The sequence below is a fragment of the Triturus cristatus genome, chromosome 5_1 (assembly GCF_964204655.1).
Source record: "Triturus cristatus chromosome 5_1, aTriCri1.1, whole genome shotgun sequence".
In the NCBI taxonomy this organism is placed as follows: Eukaryota; Metazoa; Chordata; class Amphibia; order Caudata; family Salamandridae; genus Triturus; species Triturus cristatus.
In genome coordinates, this window is record NC_140587.1 from 281,935,176 (window position 1) to 281,952,264 (window position 17,089).

The window sequence follows — 17,089 nt, forward strand, 5'->3', positions numbered from 1 at the left end:
CTGAGTGCTGCCGCAGCCCCGCCCGCTTCAGTGGTCGTTTGCCGCGTGCGTGTCCCAGCAGCGCGACTTGCGCGAGAGTGGAGGAGTTGTCGAATTGCTTAATTTTCTTCACTTGCACGCATTTAGGGCGATGTGGCTAGTGGGGCAACACCCCAGCGCCCCCAATGGACGCACCGCCACTGCCACCAATACCACCACCATCAACACCATCAATACTACCTCCCGCACCAATGCCACCACCACTAATACCAATACCACCACCACTATCTATACCACCTCCACCACCAATACCACCACCACCAATACCAACACCACCAATACCACCACCAATATAACCACCACCAATACCAATACCACTGCCAATACCAATACCACCACCAATACCGCCACCACTACCACCAATACCACCACCACCACCACTAATACCACCACCACCACCAATGCCACCACCACTAATACCACCACCACCAATAGCACTACCACAACTACCATTGCCACCACCACCAATACCACCACCACCACCAATTCCACCACCAATACCCCCACCACCACCAATAACACCACCAATCCTACCACCATCACTAATTGTACCACCACCATCAATACCACCACATCCACCACAACCAATACCACCAATAACACCACCAACAATACCACCACCATCACCACCTATACCACCACCAATACCACCACCACCAATACCACCACCATCACCAATACCAACACCACTTATATCACCGCCAATACCGATACCACCACCACCAATCCTATACCACCACCACCAATAGCACCACCACCATTACCACCACCACCAATCCAATACCACCTCCACCAATCCAAAACCACCACCACCAATACCACCACCATAACAATACCACCACCACCAATACCACCACTACAACCACCACTACTAATACCACCACCACCAATACCCCCACCCCCAATACCACCACCACCAATACCCTTGCTACCAATACCAACACCACCAATACCACCACCAGTACCACGATCACCACAAATACCACCACCAATACCTCCACTAATGCCACAACCAATACCACCACCACCAATACCAATACCACCACCACCAATACCACCACCAATACCACCACCACCACCAATACCACCACCAAGTCCACCACCAATACCACCAATACCACCACCACCACCAATGCTGCCACCACCACAAGTACCACTACCACTAATACCACCACCAATACCACCTCACCAACACCACCACCAATACCAATACCACCACCAGTACCACCACCAGCAATACCAATACCACCACCAATACCAATACCACCACCAATACCAATACCACCACAACCAATACCACCACCACCAATACCAATACCAATACCACCACCCATACCACAACCACCAATATCACCACCACCAATACCAGTACCACCACCAATACCATTACCACCAATATCACCACCAATACCACCACCACCACCAATACCAATACCACCACCACCAATACCAATACCGCCACCACCAATACTACCACCTCCACCAATCCCACCACCACCAATACCACTAAGGCCACCACCACCAAAACCACCACCACCAATACCACCACTACTAATATCAATACCACCACCTCAGCGTCTCTCGCTCAATAGTAATGGCAGGGTCACTGTACGAGGCTGGTGCTGCAGTAGAGACCATCCCTCATTCCCTCCATGCCAGCCATAAAGCACAGCCTGCCCTGCACCAGGAGGTGAAGCCAGGGCCCTACTACAGCTGGAGTGTTTTTTATTTGGCCAAAGATCGCAATGACATTACGCAATGCGACACTGCACACTCAAATCACGGAGAGGCCAGGAAATAGCCCCCCTTCCCACTCTTCCTCCAGAGCCGCGACAGTGTAATCACAGAGCGAAAGGTGTTGGAGCGCTTTGTTAGTGTTTATAGCTCGGATCATATGTAATTCCCACTTCACACTTTGTGTCTGTGTAATTTACAACACTTACATATCTTCTTCACTGCACTATTTATCACTACTTTGAAGAAGTCACAGGCCAGTCTCTTCCTTTGATATTTACAATCTAACAAGGTTCGAGAAGGCCCTTTATTGCAATGCAATAGGTCTCACATTTGCGAGAGTTTAAGCTATTAGTATTGTGAATGACAATGCCTTTTATTTATGTTTTAAAACCCAAAACATAAAAAAGGCATTGTCATTTACAAAGCCAATAGCTCAAACTCACGTGAATGCGAAACCTATTCCATTGTAAATGCTTGCTTTAAGTGCTCGCGGGAAATCTCCACTAAGATGAAAATGGTGTTTTTGACATAGTTTGTGGAGTGAATTAAGATGCTGACAGAAAATTGTCTCTTCTGCAACACAATTTAGAAGCAGAAAGACAAGAGATATTGGATAATTTACTGCCTTAAGTCAAGAAGATGCAAGAAGTTTCAGTTAGATTGAGGTATGTGTGAATAAACTAGACAAACATTTTTTGTCACCGTAAGCACTATTCTTGAGCGTTGGACATTATGATAGGTGTGGAGCTTTACGACACATGGATAGTTGCAAAATGTGTCCTATGGTGAAAGCCATTTTGCAAAATATGTAGCAGAATGGGTCACTTTATGAAGGGCAGTAAAATTCATAGTATGGAAAGGAAACGAAGTGGCGTACATGAAGAGAGTGAAGCAATAGTTTTACATTTGGGTCAGAGTGCTTAAAGTAATCCTATGACAAAGATATTGATTGCTGGTGAAATGATGTTTGACTCAAGTTCAAGATTCACCATATTACCAGGCTCCCTGTACATGCACCTTGTTGAGAAGCACAGATTGAGGAAGATGGATATCAATCAGGATTTGTACAGCCCAGCTTAATCACCCGTGAGGGTATCCAGGTGTCGCAAACCCTGCATGAGAGGGGGGGTTCAGTTGACCAGCCAGGCCTTGAGTCCTTTCCTGAATTCCAACAGAGAGGATGAAGTTTGGAGAAGGAGGGGGAGATCGTTCCAGGACTTGGCAGCGAGGTTGGAGAAGGGGTGCCTTCACTATTGCTTCAGAGGACGCGGGGTGTGTGAGCGAAGTAGGGTCAGGTAGAGCACAGGTGTCTGTTGTGCTGGTGGAAAATGAGGCGGTGGTTTATGTATACTGGTCCTTGGTTGTGTAGGGCTTTGACGGTGTGGATCAGCATCTTGAGTTGACATCTCTTCTGAATGGGCAACCAGTGGAGCTTCCCGAGGAGGGGAAATGTGGGTCCATCTGAGGAGATCAAGGATGACAGTATGAAACCCTGAGGTCTGCACAAACAAAGAACTGAAAAAATAATGAGGTGAAGTGTAGAAAACGGACTAGGCCCAGTTGAGTAATTCAAAGGGCAATCCCTTTTTAGGACGTAATCCCTCACTCACCCTAGGTGACATGCTTCATCATTTGTTGTCCCACCCAGTTTTTACGGGTGAGTGGCTTTGCGGTTGACATTTAAATACATTATGTGCTTCTGCAGTGTGTTATACAGTGCACCATTATATGCTGATGTACTGACATTAAGATTTTGGTTCTCTTTGTTTAGGTGAAGTTGAAACGCACTGCTGACGGACACTTATCAAGCATCTTATGTGTGTTCGATGTATCCTTTACCTGGTAGTCACACAGGGTTGTTTGTGCAGTAGATTGAGTGGTCCTGATGAAAGCCTAGCCTTGCTAGGCATTGTGGCTGAAACATATCGACCATTATTTTTTGTTTTACCACCACAGTCTACACTTTTAATTGTAGGTGTACACTATTTTAATCCTGGTCATGTACGGTTGTGGGATATTTTCAGCAATTTTCCTTATATTTGTCTGCCGTCCCTGAACTAGTTTTAATACACTTTTTTCACTGCATTATTTGTTTAATAGCACTGCATCCCTCACTCATACAATTAGCTCATCATTTGTAGATTTAGTTCATCCTCTAGTGTATTACTAAAACATCCCTGAGCTACTCCCTCTCAGAGAGGGGGTTGTAGTACCAGAGAAACTAGGTTTTTTCTCTGGGAGGAGAATCCCAAATGATGAAGAATGTCACCTAGGGTGAGTGAGGGATTACGTCCTAAAAAGGGATTGCCCTTTGAATTATTCAACTGGGCCTAGTCCGTTTTCTACACTTCACCTCATTATTTTTTCAGTTCTTTGTTTGTGCAGACCTCAGGGTTTCATACTGTTTTTGATACATATGTTGGGGAATCAACCCTGTGTGGTCTAAACATTTTCCCTGCGACCCCCTGGCTTTGAACCGTTCATTTGAGTGAGATCAAGGATGAGCCTGGCAGCTGAATTCTGTATGGTCTGCAGTCTTTTCAGGAGGTATGCAGTGATTCCTACGTAGAGTGCATTGCCGTAGTCCAGCTCGCTGTTGCCTAGGGCTTGAGTGACGATTGTCTTGTTTTGACAGGGAGCCATTTGAAGATCTTATGAAGCATGTGAAGGGAGAGGAAGCAGGCGGAGGAGACTGCGGTAATCTGTTTTTCACGGTGAGTTTGCTGTCCAGGCTGATGCCAAGGTTGCGGGCATGGTCTATCAGAGTTGGTGAGGGTCCTAATTCGGCGAGCCACAAGGAGTCATTCCACGACGAGGCATTGTTCCTGAAGATCAGCACTTACGTTTTGTCTGTGTTTAGTTTTAGGCAGTTGTCTTTCTTCCCGTCGGCTTTGCTTGTCATGCATCTGTGGAAGTTGGCCATAGTGGTGCGGGGTCTTTGAAAAGGGAGAGGATGGGCTGGGTGTCATTGGTGTAGGATATGATATTTAGTCGATGAGTTCTGATGATGTTGGCCAAGGGGGTGATGTAGGTGTTGAACAGTGTAGGGCTGAAGGACGAGCCTTGAGGGATGCCAAAGGTGATGTTCTTGGGTTCTGAGGTGAAAGGAGGCAGGCAGACTCTCTGGGTTCTTCCGGTGATGACGGCGGCAATCCATTTAAGGGCATTTCCTTCGATTCCAATGTGGTGGAGTAACTTAATGAGGTTGTGGTGGAATATAGTTTTGAATGCAGCTGAGATGTTGAGGAGGATCAGGGCTGCCGTTTCGCCCCAGTCGAGGAGGGTTCTGATGTCGTTGGTGGCAATGATCAGGATGGTTTTTGTACTGGGAAGTGTCCAGAAGACTGTCGGTGTCCAGGTGTTTCAAAAGTTGGCAGCTGATGATCTTTTTGAAGACTTTGGCAACAAAGGGGAGCAGAGAGATGGGAAGGTAATTTTTGAGATCGCTGGGGTGGGAGGATGGTTTCTTGAAGAGGTATTTGACCTCGTCATGTTTCCATTTTTCGGGGAAAGTAGCCGTGTTGAATGATGCATTGAAGATGGTGGTGTGCTTGCTGCTGATTATCTTGCTCCTAAAGTTAAAGATGTGATGGGGACAGGGGTCCGTAGAAGCTCCAGAGTTGATGGAGTTAATGATGGCGGTAGTGTTTTGAGTAGTGAGCTGGTCCCAGGTGGTGAGCAGCTGGCTGGTGTTTGCTTTATGGGAGCAAAGAGGTTGAGGGTGTTGGCAGTGGTAGGTTGGGGATAAAGGTTTTTGTAGATGGTGGAGATCTTGTCGAGGAAGAAGCACACCAGGGTGTTGCAGAGTTCTTAGAATGGAGGGATGGTGTTTTCGGTGGCTTAGGGGTTGGAGAACTCTCTGACAATGTTTAAGAGTTCTTTGCTGTGGTTGGAGCTGGCTTTGATGCGGTTGGTGAGAGCGCGCCTTTTTGTCTTTTTCAGAAGTTGGTGGTATTGGTTGACGAATGTCTTGAAAGTGGCTTGGTCTGTGGGTTCCTTGCTGGTGCTCCATCTGCTTTGAAGATGCTTGCAGTTGCATTTTGTTGTTCTTAGTTCTACAGTTTACCAGCTGGCTTGAATGGAGGGTTTCATGAGTTTAGTGGACTTGATGGGGGCGACTCGACTCTGTCGGCACAGTCGGTGATCCAGGTGGAGAGGTTCTTGAGAGCTTGTTCTAGGTTGGTTGAGGTGTTAGGGTGGGAAGTGCTGAGAGTGTTGACCCACTGGCTCTTAGATACTTTGTTCCAGCAGTGGTGTTGGGTGCTGGGTGGCTTGGTGGCAGGGGGACCCTTTGATGGTGAAGTGGACGATTGCATGGTCTGTCCTGGTGAACACAGTGACATGGCTGTACTTGACTCTGTCACTGGTGGTGAAGATGGGGTCAAATTTGTGTCCTGCGATGTGTGTGGGGTTGATGACTAGCTGGGTAAGACCGATGTAGTTGATGATTTTGAGAAGGGTTGCGGTGTTGGTGTCGTTAAGGTTGTTGAGGTGGAAGTTGAGGTCTCTGAGGGAGGTGTAGTGTTTGAAGTCAATAGTGAGTTGGGTGATGAATTCGAGGATGGCGTTGCAGAATCTGGGTGATCCTAGAGGTCAGAGGGCATTGGTGCCTCTGATGGTGGTTTTGCAGTTAGTTTGGAGTTAGAAGTTGAGGTGTGCCATGATCTGGGTGGCAAACGCAAAAACAACAGCTGATGGACAGAATGCAGAACAATGTCATAGATTCACCGCAGTACAGAGATCTGGGCATAAATCCATAGTTTTTTTGCTCATCCTGCCATTCCAGTTTGAACCCAGCCATATGCAAATCAGTCTTGACCCTGTGCCTAATGGGAACAGTCCAGCCCGAACTGCCAAGCCAGGTCCTCCCTGGACTGGAAACAAGCATCCTAGGACCAGTTTCGGGGTTTCACCCCTCTTCAGCCAGGATAGCTTGATTCCAGTGGCATGGAGAGCACGGGACCTACGTCTAGGCATACCCGTCCCACTCGGGGTGACAAATGCAAAAACAACAGTTGATGGACAGAATGCAGAACAATGTCATACATTCACCCCAGTACAGAGATCTGGGCCTAAATCCGTAGTTTGTTTGCTCACCATGCCATTCTAGTTTGAACCCAGCCATATGCAAATCATTCTTGACCCTGTGCATCATGGGAACAATCCAGCCCGAACTGCCAAGCCAAGTCCTCCCTGGACTGGAAACAAGCATCCTAGGACCAGTTTCGGGGTTTCACTCCTCTTCAGCCAAGATAGCTTGATTCTAGTGGTATGGAGAGCATGGGACCTACGTCTAGGCATACCCGTCCCACTTGGAGTGACAAATGCAAAAACAACAGTTGATGGACAGAATGCAGAACAATGTCTTACATTCACCCCAGTACAGAGATCTGGGCCTAAATCCATTGTTTATTTCTCACCATGCCATTCCAGTTTGAACCCAGCCATATGCAAATCAGTCTTGACCCTGTGCCTCATGGGAACAGTCAAGCCTGAACTGCCAAGCTAGGTCCTCCGTGGACTGTAAACAAGCATCCTAGGATCCTAGGAGTCAAGCTATCCTGGCTGAAGAGGGGTGAAATCCCGAAACGGTCCTAGGATGCTTGATTCCCGTCCAGGGAAGACATGGCTTGGCAGTTTGGGCTGAACTGTTCCCATGAGGCACAGGGTCAAGACTGATTTGCATATGGCCATGTCTGAACTCTGGTGGCGTGGTGAGCAAAATAACGATGGATTAAACCCAGATCTGTGACTGGGGGTGAATGTTTTGCCAATGTGCAACATTCCGTCCATCATCTTGTGTGTTTTGATGACCTGGGTGGAGTCATCCACCGTGGTGGTGCAGAGGATGCTTTCTTTGTAGATGATGGCGATTCCACCTCTGTGTTTGTTGATGCGGTCTTGTGTGCAATGTTGTCGCCATCTGGTGCTGCTGAGGCAATGTCGGGCTCAAATGCGGGGTTGAGCCAGATCTCGGTGAGGATGTGACGTCAGGGTGAGGGAGGTGATGGTATCCCAGATCTCCGTGGCTTGCTCGCAGAGTGATCGAGCGTTGATCATGAAGCAGTGGAGTAGATTTGGTTCAGGCGTGGTGGTGGTGGCAGTGTTTGTGAGGGTGCTTCTGTATTGCAGGGGAAGAGGTAGTGCCAGCAGGTAAATGGTCCTACCGTGCTTTGAGGTGAGGTGCGACAGTAGTTGTTGTTGCGGAGTCCAGGGCTCGGAGCTTGGTGGAAGGTGTATCTTTGAGTGGTGGGAAAGCAACGGTTCCTGACACTGGGCATGGTCCAGGTGCTAAGGGGCGCAGATGGGTTTGCATTTGGTGCGCCCTGGGTGCGCCGTGGCATGCCCACTGCACCTGTCCACTGCGCAGCCACGGTGCGGGCTCCATTAAGTAGGATGAGAGGAGGGAGAAGCACTGAGGTGGTGGGCGGGATGGCATGAGGGAAACAGCGGGAAGAAAACGGTAGGAGAGTGGCGACCGGTGCAAAAACAGGCAAACAGGTACAATGTTACAATGATGCTAACAGTGAGTTATGGATTACACAATAAAAATGACAAGTAAAAGTCTCTAACAGAGTAGTACACTAGAATAACAGAAACAGGTTAAGTAAGTCACTAAAAGTGGGGTAAGTTTTACAATTTTAAATTAGCTAAGCAGTGAAAACAAGCTAAATCACCGGTATTCAGGGCAGGGTGTGGACAGCTGTTCGTGCTGCAGCCGGCCAGCTGGCGAGAGTAGCTCCTGGATATAAGACTGGGATTGAGCTCAACGGGGAAAATAATTCCAGCAAAAAACATCTTGATTATAAAAGAGAGACACTATAATTGGATGGCCTGATTAGGGAGAGTTGGTCTTTCTAGATCCCAGTGCCTCATTTGAGATGATGTTTGACTCATGTTCAAGACTCACCATAATGCTAGACTCCCTGTATGTGTAACTTTTTCAGACGAATCATAGATTTAGCAAGATGGATATAATACCAGGATTGAGCTCAATGGGATTTAGTGAGCTCAAGATGGATGTAAGACTGGAATTCAATCGGGATATAATTCCAGTGAAAAATCATGTTGATTAAAAGAGAGACTGTATAATTGGATGGCCTCATCGGGGAGAGTTGGTATTTCTAGATCCCAGTGCCTCACATCAGGTTCAAGTGCATGTGAAAAGTGATGGTTGTGGAGAATTCAAGAGCAATTTCCTAAAGGTTTTAGTGAGAAACGTGCATGTATCAAGGGGTGTATTCATGAAGTGAACTTAAGAGTGTAGTCAAACTCATGTCACTAAGGGGGAGGAGACAACCTCTGGGAGTGCATGACTAAGTTCATAAAGAATTGGGAGAGGTTACTTGAGACGGGCAAGATAGTTCCTGTGGAGGCTACAGAATGGCTTGCCCCATGGTTGCAGCTAAAAAGGCTAAAGAAGGCTAATGGTGAAATATGGATCTGAGTGGAGTCGAAGGGTCTTAATAAGGAGGTAGCTGTTGATAAATGTCCCTTACCAAACAGCTTGGAGTTCATGGTAGTAATCACAGGTGCAAATGGTTTACCACTCTAGACTTGGCATCAGTGAATTATCAGGTCAAATCGCATGAGCAAAGTCAGTATCTGAAAGCTTTCATCACCCCTTTTTGGACTTTCCGGTTTGTACAGAAGCATTTTGATCTAGTTTCTATGGCCTCTGTGTATCAGAGAGCTATGCCAATGGTGGTCTTGCTTGAGGAACTTCCAGGAATGAAATGTACCAAGATGATGTTTTAATCTGTGGTACCACATGGTTAGAGCACAATGCTCAAATTAATGTCGTACTTAGAAAATTTGAGTATGGTGAAGTTATGTTGAAATGGGAAAAGTGTCTATTTGGTAAAACTGAGATACATCGTTTAGGCCACAGCATCTCAGTTGAGGTTGTAGGATCTGAGGTTGACTTGGTTAAAACAATAAAGAAAATGTCAGCTTCTACACATTCAGAAGTATTTATTGATGTCCTTTATGGGCAAACTTGAATTTTAAAGCAGATTCTGGAACAATCAGAGAAAACTGCTTCTATTAGGAATGCAATAATTATAAGTATAACATTTTTTGTGGGATTTGAGGTATGCCCCTAACCTTCAGGCTTTCATTCCTGGTAGGAATCCGGTGGTGGTCACAGATGCCAGCTCAAAAAGTCCAGGAGCTGTTCTACTACAGGCTGAGGACTTCAAGGAAGTTACTTTTGCTTTTGCCTCAAGAGTGTCACATAGGTCAAAGGTCAACTACTCTGCCATTAAAAAAGAGGCTTTTGCAATTAAATGGATATTTGATAGATACCAGTTTTTTTACGGGGAGAATAATATGTGGTAAGGAAAGACCACAAGCATCTCAAAGAATTTTTATGAAAAAAGAATAGATACAGTCTCAAGTAGTATGAGAAGATGGGTATGCCGTTAGACAATGTAGAGTACATTCCCGGAAAAAAACAATTGTGCTGCTGATTGTTTGTCTTGCCTTGTTTTAAAAGAGGGTGATCAAAGTCCAATGGAAGACTACTGGCCTCAAGTGAGTGTCTGTATAAGTGACTGAAGGGGTTGTCACATAAGAAACCAGGAGGAAAGAATGAGTGTAGAATGAGATACTAAATGAGGCTGGCAAACTGTTGAGTTATGGTTGGCCTAGGAGGTGTTTTCTGAAGGGGGTCGCTAAGCCTTTCTGGTCAATTAATGATGAGCTTACATTCAAGAATGAGTTACTATTCAGAGGCACGAAGTTGGTTCCACCAGAAACATAGAGATCAAAACTTATTATCTTAGCTCATGATGGGCACTTTGGAGTTAATAAATTCAAAGAGAGGCTACATTTGGATTTTTGGTGGCCATGTATGGACCTAGAAGTAGAAAGAGTCATTAGGGATTGTGGAAGTTGTGGTTTGAGTGACAAAAATTTGATAACTCGTGTTCTTCCTATGTCTAATCCAAAGCCAGTTGGTTAGTCGTGGGATGAAATAGCCTTGGACCTTGTGGGTTCATTGAGAGGAGATAGAGTAGCTCCTTGTTTGTTGGTCCTTGTGGATTTATTTTCCAGTTGGCCTGAAATTTCTTGGGTGAGTGCGATTTCTTCAAACAGGGTGATTAAGTTACTTAAAAAGCTTTTTGTCCATGAGAGTCTTCCCAAATGCATTTCCACCAATATTGGGACTAAACTGTCCTCAAATGAATTGGAAGCCTTTCTAACAGAAAATTGTGTCGAACACAAAATGTTAATTGTGTCATCCACAGACCAATGGGATGGTGGAGAGATTTAATTGAACGGTAAAGGAATGTATTCAGTTGATTAGAGTGAATGGATGTGGGTGGAAGGAGAAAATTGAACGTTTAGTCCCAAGGGCCACATGTACAAAGCCCAGAAATTGTGATTCCCTGGTAGCAAAAAATAGCTAATTGAAAATAGGGAATTGCAATTAGGGATGAAGATTGATCTCGCATGGTGAAATTACGACTCGCAAAGCATGCGAGTCGTAAATCTAGGAATTGCATTTTGCAATTTTTAATCTTGCGAATGCATTTGCAAATTGCAAATGCAATTTCAAATCTAAGAAACACACTTTCTGTAACCAGGACCACACTCAAAGCCCAAACACCTGGCCCAGGAAGTGCTAATTAGCACCTGCCAGAGAAGGGTAGAGAGAGGGACAAGGCATGGCAGACTGCTCTAACTGCTGAAAACTGTGAGCCACTGGAAACAACAACCCTGCTCCAAACAACATGGCAAGCCAGGAAGGAGAGAAGGAGACAGGGGGCAAGAAGAGGAAATATACATTTCGTGGGAAGGAGATAGAAATCCTCACGGAAGAAGGCTGCACCCACCACGACTTTTTGTTTAGAAAGGCCTCCATGATCGTCCCTGAGACCCCAAAAAATAAAATCTGGTCTGACATGCAGGCAAAAATAAAAGCTGTTGGCATCACACAGTGCTCTGTGGAGCGTGATGACCTCAAGTCGAGGACCAAGGAGAAGGCTGCCAGACACCGGGGGTGAACCCTCTACAGTACCACTACCCACATCTATTGAGACAATGGTGGAATGCACAATTGACAGCGAGGTAGTTGCTGGATTCGGGCACTGTGTTAGAGCAAACAAATGATGGAAGGAATGCTGACAATGCAAATGTTCTCCCTCAGTCAAAAGATCTGGGCTAAATCCATCGTTCTTTTGCCCACTACGCCACTCCAGTTTGGACCCAGCCATATGCAACTCAGTCTTGAGCTTGTTCCTCATGGGAACAGTCTAGACCGAACTGCAAGGCCAGGTCCTCCCTGGACCGGAAACAAGCATCCTGGGACCTGTTTCAGGGTATGACACCCTTCTTCAGCCAGGCTAGCTTGAATCCAGTGGCATGGTGAGCAAGGGACCCATAGCCGGGGTATACCCCTCCCACTTACGGTGAAAAGTGTTACAGCAAACAAATGATGGACGGAATGCTGACAATGCAAACATTCGCCCCCAGTCAAAAGATCTGGGTTAAATCCATCGTTCTTTTGCCCACTACGCCACCCCAGTTTGGGCCCAGCCATATGCAAATCAGTCTTGACCCTGTGCCTCATGGGAACAACCCAGACCAAACTGCAAGGCCAGGTCCTCCCTGGACCGGAAACAAGCATCCTGGGACCGGTTTCAGGGTATGTCACCCTTCTTCAGCCAGGCTAGCTTGAATCCAGTGGCATGGTGAGCAAGGGACCCATAGCCGGGGTATACCCCTCCCACTTACGGTGAAAAGTGTTACAGCAAACAAATGATGGACGGAATGCTGACAATGCAAACATTCGCCCCCAGTCAAAAGATCTGGGTTAAATCCATCGTTCTTTTGCCCACTACGCCACCCCAGTTTGGGCCCAGCCATATGCAAATCAGTCTTGACCCTGTGCCTCATGGGAACACTCCAGACCGAACTGTAAGGCCAGGTCCGCGCTGGACCGGAAACAAGCATCCTGGGACTGGTTTCAGGGTATGTCACCCTTCTTCAGCCAGGCTAGCTTGAATCCAGTGGCACAGTGAGCAAGGGACCCACGTCTGGGCATACCCATCCCACTTAGGGCGATAAGTGTTACAGCAAACAAATGATGGACGAAATGCTGACAATACAAACATTCTCCCCCAGTCAAACAATCTGGGGTAAATCCATCGTTTTTGTGCCCACTACGCCACCCCAGTTTGGATCCAGCCATATGCAAATCAGTCTTGACCCTGTGCCTCATGGGAACAGTCCAGACAGAACTGCAAGGCCAGGTCCTCCCTGGACCGGAAACAAGCATCCTGGGACCGGTTTCAGGGTATGTCACCCTTCTTCAGCCAGGCTAGCTTGAATCCAGTGGCACAGTGAGCAAGGAACCCACGTCTGGGCAAACCCATCGCACTAGGGCGAAAAGAGTTACAGCAAATAAATGATGGATGGAATTCTGACAATGCAATGGATTCGGGCACTGGACACCCCAACTCCTGCACCCAACCCAAGTAAGTGAAGCATGTAAGTTCTATAGTAAATCCACTGGTACACTGATACATGACTCATACACTGACTATGATATGATACAGTGTATGATACATGACTCATACACTGATACATGTTAAGGTAACACTTACTGCAGCCATACCAATACATCATGGGACATGTAGTACAAGACACACTGTGAAGTTAATCGAAGTTTATTGCAACTAAAACACAAAGGTTTGCAGAGTTGGCACACAAACAGTTAAAACAGAAGTTAACTAGATTATTTTCTGCAACACAGGTGTTTTGAGACAGCTCACTGAAGGGGCAGAGTGTAAGGAGGTGAGGCCCCTCACATCGATAAGAATGAAGACACCAATCCATCTCAAACTGGACCCACAACATTACATGCCATCCCTGTGTTTTCACTCCAGCCTGCATCACCAGAGGAGGATGAGGGACATCCACAAACAAATCAGACCATGACTCCCATGGTGAGACCTTGCATCCGCATATATTGGGACATGGTCGACAGCAACGCAGTAGATGACCTGTGCCTCAAACACTTCCATCAATGACACAGGCATCAGAGGACACTCAGGTGTGTGGAGGGCTGGAACCATGTTGAAAGTCCATGTTGAGAATTCAGCACATGCAACATAAACAGATGTGGCTAATGAACGGGAAGTTGTAGAGCATGCATGACTGCATGGCGGATGGTTTTGAAAATATGGCCAGACAAATGGCAGAGAACCAAATCAATTTGGAGCGCAGAATAGACAACATGACAGCTGCCCTCAAGGAACTGTGTCAACAACTCTCCAACACTGTTGTAATAGGCACATTGCAGCCAGGATGGACCCTCTGAGATAGGCAATTGGGCGACTAGCACATGCTGCAGCTACCCTGTGCAGGAGGACTATCAGTGTACAGGTGGAGATGGGCCACTTCAGTGGCGAAGTGACAAGGGGTCTGCAAAAGATAACCTCTGCTGTTAAGGCAATGCAGACCAACCGCATTGCAAGGGTCACAGGGAGAGAAGGAGCTGATACCGAGGAGATAGCTAGCATCAGCAGTGTCCCACCTCAGATGCCAGGTCTCTGAGATGCAGCAGTAGCCAAGCATTCGCTGCCACATGAGAATGAGGTAGCCCGTTTGGCCTTAGTGGAGGAAACATTGAGCCGTCCATGAATAAATGACCACACACATATATCTCTGAGTAACTTTGTATTCTGTACCTAATATATATTCACATTCAAATTCACTACTTTCCAACCTTCCGTTTATTCTGCTGTGTCTAAACCTATACGAGTCATGGGTGCTTACTGGATATTAAGACACTATGGGGCACATGCATCAATGAAAATACTGATTGCAAACGGGCAGATTCACAGATCTGCCCCTTTGCAACCGGTATTTTTGCATTTGGGATGCATCAACCCAAATGCAAAATCGCAATTTAAGTAATCGCAAAATTTGCGATTACTTAAATTGCGAATGCATTTAGGGATTCGCAAATTGTGATTCCCTAAATGCAATGAATTATGCAATTTCAAATTGCAAATTCACAATTAGGGATCCTAAATTACCACCAATTTGAACTTGATGGTAATTTGCAAAAACTTTGAAAAATGCACTTAAGTGCATTTTTCAAAGTTTCATGTTACACACACACACACATGCCCTTGGGTAGTGTCGAAATACGTGTCGAAATACGTGTCGAGTGTACGAAATGTGTCGCATGGACGACCGCGCATTGAGGCGGATGTATTCCCTCGAACTCCAAGTGCTAGCGACTTATCAAGGTCCTGGTTACACATTTTGTACTCTTCCTCGGAGATAAGATACTGATGTTTGCTTTGAGACTTGTGTTCACCTACGGCACACTTTGACTGTGGGTCTACCATTGAGGAATATACCGTGCACTCTGCGTTGACGATTCTTCTTAACTATCTATTAACAAGCCTTGAAAAAGTCGTCTTATGACAAAACACGTGTTGGCTGTTGCCTGTTTGGACATTTGAAATAAACAATATGGAACCATCCTTTTGTCTCTATATACTTTTTGAGGCATGCTGCTGAACACAATTGAAAGGACCTACTAGAGCCATGGACCTTGATACTGTCTTTATGTGGTGGTGCTCTGAACATTCTTTCCAATTCATGTGCATGGTTTCCCCCTACATATGACGCTTTTGGGATGACATTGTGTCCTTGTTTTCATTGAGCACGCCAAATCTGCATATGAGTGTGAATTTATGTATGTGCTAGCATCTTGACCACCATTGTCATCCTGTTTCGTGTTTGTATAAAATGATAATAACTCAAAGTTATGATCATTTTATGTTTCCTTTGCAGTGCACTGCTTAAAAGCAGTGGGGCGACGCTCCTCCGCCATAGCGGAGGAGCCGCCCCTGAATGAATGTCTCATTTGGTCACATGTGGTGTAGGCACTTTTAAACTATTTCATATTTATTGTGCTTTGCAGAGGAACCCAGGTTACAAAGGGCTCTTTCCAGCTCTGTAAAAAAGTGTAGAAGTGTTGACTGATATTTACCGAAATACCATCATTGATATGGGAAATGACATCATTTCATTAGGGTATGGAAAATGGAATTACCTTTGGTCAAAACTATTGCAAAACCTACCCGCAAAATATGATTTATGAATTCTTTAGCTATACCCTAGTATTCTTCTTAAATGTCAAGCACTCCTCTGCCCATATGGCTATGCTACGCTTTATAAATATCTTTAATTAATAAAATAATTGAAAATGCCCAGTGAATGTGGACCCGGGGGTGAATGATCTTCAGAAATGGCGTGACACTGATGTATTTCCTCTACAGACATGCCCTGGGAGCATTCTCCTGTGCTGGCTGGTACCTCCGCAGAGGCCTCACCCCTTGTGGGAATGCTGATTGCCCATGCACGTTGGGAAGGCGGGAGCAGATTCCAGGAACAGGTTAGAGATTTTCTAGTGAAATGAAACCTTATGCCCAAGAACTCTTTATCTCACCTGTACTCGAGCACCTGTCGGTCGCCCCGCACAAGATAGTCCCTGCCATGCACACTCTGGGCAGTATCAGCGCTGGGATGAAGGCTGCCATTGTTGCCATAATCACGCTTATGGCAGCAGTAAAACTTTCTCCGATAGCGGCAGGCGGGGGAGTTCAAACAAAGTGAAACCAGTGAGGACCAGAAGGCGCTGATACCACAGTCACCTTGGTTTCCACCCTTGGTGCGCTGGCAGCCTTTGCGCGGATTTATGAACACGCAGAGGTGAAACAGAAATAATCTACCTTCCGCCTGGGTGTGGCAACTTACATCTTTCTGAGTGCAGGCTGGGAGAAGAAGGAAAGCAGCTCAGCGCTCAAGGGTGATCCGGATATAGTCACTCTTTGGGACTCCTTACAGATATTGTGTGTCCGGGATTTGTGTTCCACCTGCAGAATTGTGCAAAGTCCCTGATTCTGCATGCTATCAAATTAACATTTTTAGAGTGCTTCTTTGATTATCCCCACTGCAAAAGTTGTTTCTCGCACAACCATTTTGTGAGAAAAATATCTCACTATTGAAATCTCGCTTCAACATGCTTGTCAGTTGAGCTAAACATTTATTTCACATAACAATATTTGCAGACTTTTTCATCTTCATGCTAGTGCCACCCCCAAGTGTACAGATTTTTAATTTCACAGCTTGGGTAGAGTATGCTGCCCCAAAGCCCTCGATCATGGCCAATTCTCAGCAAGGTGAAGACTCTGACAGACCATAGTGGAGACGAAAACCTGCCCATTGCCAACATCCATGTAAGGACTGGTATTCCGTGCTCATGTTCATGTCATACCTTAAGAAA